We start from the raw sequence: 3,807 nt of genomic DNA, 5'->3' as shown, positions 1-3,807 counted from the left end.
CTGGGTGGCTCAGTTGGTTGAGCGTCCGACTCTTGGTTTCGGCATGGGTCATGATCTCAGGGTCATGAGATCTGAGCCCCACGTCGGGCTCCACACCCAGCATGGAGTCTGCCTGGGATTCTCTCCCTCTCTGCCTGCCCCTCTCCCTGCTCCAGCATGCTCTCTCCCTCTCTCTGTCTCTAAAATACATAAATAAAATCTTTAAAAAAAAAAAAAAGAAGAAGAAGAAGGTAGTTGAGGGTCAGAGGTTACATGCCTCGCCAGGGTCACACAGCAGCAGTATGTGGTCGAGGTGGGATTCAAATCCTGGTCTCAATGTCTGATTGACTCCCAAATCTTCCTACTGAGCCCCCTGCCCAGGGAGCTTGCTACTGGCTAATGATGTGTATACGTGTGTGTGTGTGTGTGTGTGTGTGTGTGTGCACCAAAATATACAAAACAGGGGCGCCTGGGTGGCTCAGTCATTAAGTGTCTGCCTTCGGCTCAGGTCATGGTCCCAGCATTCTGGGATGGAGCCCTGCATTGGGCTCCCTGCTCAGCGGGAAGCCTGCTTCTCCCTCTCCCACTCCCCCTGCCTGTGTTCTCTCTCGCGCTGCCTCTCTCTCTGACAAGTAAATAAATAAAATCTTTTATATATATATATACACACAAAAAACATACAATTTATCATTTTAAGATCTAAGTGTCCAGTTCAGGGGCATTAAGCACAGTCACACTGGTCTGCAACCACCACCACTTCCCATCTCCAGAACCTCCTCATCTTCTCAAACTGCAACTCTGTCCCATGAAACGCTGAGCCCCAGCCCCTCCCCCAGCCCGGCACCCGTCACTGAGCCCCAGCCCCTCCCCCAGCCCCGCACCGTCCCCTCCTTCCTGTCTCTAGGACTCTGACTATTCTAGGTCCCTTACAGAATTAGAATCATACAATAGCGGTCCTTCTGTGTCTGGCTTATTTCACTTAGCATCATTTTTTAAAAACAAGCCTGTTTTAAGTTAAAAAGCAACTTCAAACACTCCCCAAATGGAAATAATTCCGTTTACCTACAACCTTGGAAGGCGAAGCCTGCTTCTGGGCCTGCGGCTGCCAGGGTTGGGAGGGGCTGAGACTTGCACCCCCACAACTGCGGAGAGGCTTTCAGGACCTACTGATTCCCAAACATGCAGAAACCAATTAAACCCACTGAGATAGACCAGGGATGCCCAGGGGTGACCCGAAGGAAGTTAGCACATTCTCTTTTTCTTTCCTTCTTCCTTTCTTTTCGCTTAGGCTAAACAGGATTTCTTTTCATTTGTAAGAGAACCTTCTTGCAACAGGTTTATTCAATACTCCTAAAAATGGTGGCATTCTTTTAAACTATTCTTTTAAAAACAGCAGTTACACAAACGGAATATTGGACTCAACCTAAAAATGTGGGCCCTACCTCGTTAACGTTATTATTCTGCATACGATCACGAAAAAGAATTAGGATATTCTTCACATTTCCAAGCAAAATCCAATGCAATATGCTTGTTCTTACCAAACCTCTAAAAACAGCCATTGCAGAGCGAAGCAGCAGAGCATTCATTACCCCAGCGAAGCAGCAGAGCATTCATTACCCCAGCGAATCTACACGGCTAGCTTCTGCATTCTACTTTCACAGAATTCATTTCACACCTATTGTACCAAACAGCATTTTGTTTTATTCTTTTTTAAGATTTTATTTTTTTTAAGTAATCTCTATACCTACCATGGGGCTCAAACTTACAACCCTGAGATCAAGGGTCTATGCTCTACCGACTGAGCCGGCCGGGCAAACCCCCCCACCCCCGCAAACAACATTTTTAACACTGGTGTATAAACTCCCTAGTAAGATAAAGCAAAGACAAATGGGTTTATTGGATTAGAAACAAGATACACCATCACTTATAGTCTTCCAACATTATAGCAGTTTAACTTCCATCATTTGACAATCCATTCATGGAACAGTCTGCAGACAACTCATTTTATTTTTCATTTTTTTATTTTATTTTATTTTTTTAAAGATTTTATTTATTTATTTGACAGAGAGAGAGACAGCCAGCGAGAGAGGGAACACAAGCACGGGGAGTGGGAGAGGAGGAAGCAGGCTCCCAGCAGAGGAGCCCGATGCGGGGCTCGATCCCAGAACGCCGGGATCACGCCCTGAGCCAAAGGCAGATGCTTAACGACTGAGCCACCCAGGCACCCCTATTTTTCATTTTTTTAAAAAAATTTTATTTATTTATTTAAGACCAGGGGGAGCTCATGAACAGGGGGGAGAGGGGGGAGCCCGATGTGGGGGGCTCAATCCCAGGACCCTGAGATCGTGACCTGAGCCAAAGGCAGATGCTTAACCAACTGAGCCACCCAGATGCCTCCAGACAAATCATTCTAACAGACAAATTAAAGGACACTTTTAAGCAGACATGACTGCCCTCAATCATTTCTTAGGTAAGAATTTCACAGGCATTGCTTATGCCAGCGGCAACCGTGGAGCTGGAGAGGGCTGCCTCTCCTCCATGCCCCGCCCGCGAGAACCGCCGGTGGTGTGCTGGAACCTGGGACACCTTCCAAAGCCACGTTCTCTCGGCCTGCAGATGTCCGCCCTCGCATCTCCCTGCGCCTGTGGACTGGTTTGGGGATCTACCGGGAGTCAGGATTTCTTCTGATAGCTTTATGGAATGGATCAATGAGGATAACCTCAAAGAATCCGTACGCGGAATCTTCGCCAACCCAGCACGAACTCCAGACTGTCAGAGCCCCACAGTGGCGTCTAGCTCACTCTTCTGCAGCAGACTGTGGGCTTCGGGCAAACTTGAGCTGGTCAACAACATGACAGACAGGCTTGCCGCGGGTCGCACGCTTAGGCCTTGGGCGTTTGTGGCCACCACGTCACACAAGGAGCTGGTATATGACATAACCTTGCTTGCCCTTGTACCCCAGTCTGCATGCTTTATTGGGCCGGATTGCTAAGTGGGAGGGGGGGGACCCTGAGGAGGGCAGACAGCTGGCGGTCCTGCCAGCACTGTACCCCAAGAGGAAAGTGCATTCCATCGATTGCTTCTTCGTCCATAGGAAAATATACTTGTAAGCACCCATCTTGGCTTACCTTTGGGCTGATGACTGCCCCCAGATAGGAAGGAAAGAGCTTTTCTCCCCAGCAGACTACTGCTTTAACTTAAATTTTTGGTGATGTACTTTTGGGTCAGGTATATACTGTGTATCACTGATGAAGGTAAGCTTCCTGGTTTTAAACGAAACAAATCTCGGTTCCGGTGAGGACTTCACTATGCACAGAGGCCCACAGCAATCCTCCACTTTTCTTCCTTCTTGCTCTCACCCCGCAGAGGTTCATCGAACAGCAGAAATGCCTGCGTTTCCCCAGATCCAAGCTATTTAACGAGAGGCTATTTTTGCTAATCTTTTGGGTTAGTTTTTATAACTGCCAGAGAAACGGCATCTTAAAAAGGAAATGTTTCTGCCTTAGAACTTACACTCGCTCAGTTTAAAATAGTCATGATCAGTTAAAAAAAATAATGCCATGCAAGGACCCGAAAGATTCACCTCAGAACTGGCCCAGCCGGCTAAAAATAAGCCCTAAACAAATAAAACCTGGGCGAGACCCCACGGAAGAAACCAGAGCCAACGGATCCCGAAGAAGTGAGAACCTCGGGGCTGAGGGACAGACCAGCTCTTGGCTTTGTTTGATCCAGGGCAAGAATCAAAAGCGGATGCAGGAAACCAAAAGCTAAGGCAACGAAAGCAAAAATAGACTACATCACGCTAAAAATGTTCTGCACAGCAGAGGA

The 3,807-nt window shown here is 47.7% G+C and overlaps 1 pseudogene; it reads right to left on the bottom strand.

The window, feature by feature from the left end:
• Window positions 1-2,307: 2,307 nt before the first annotated feature.
• LOC103669967 lies at window positions 2,308-3,097 on the bottom strand (annotated as a pseudogene).
• Between the last annotated feature and the right edge of the window lie 710 nt (window positions 3,098-3,807).

The sequence above is a fragment of the Ursus maritimus genome, unplaced genomic scaffold (genome assembly GCF_017311325.1).
Source record: "Ursus maritimus isolate PB19 unplaced genomic scaffold, ASM1731132v1 scaffold_2, whole genome shotgun sequence".
Classification (NCBI taxonomy): Eukaryota; Metazoa; Chordata; class Mammalia; order Carnivora; family Ursidae; genus Ursus; species Ursus maritimus.
Note: the sequence above shows the minus strand (reverse complement) of the source record. Positions and strands in the feature narration are given on the sequence as shown.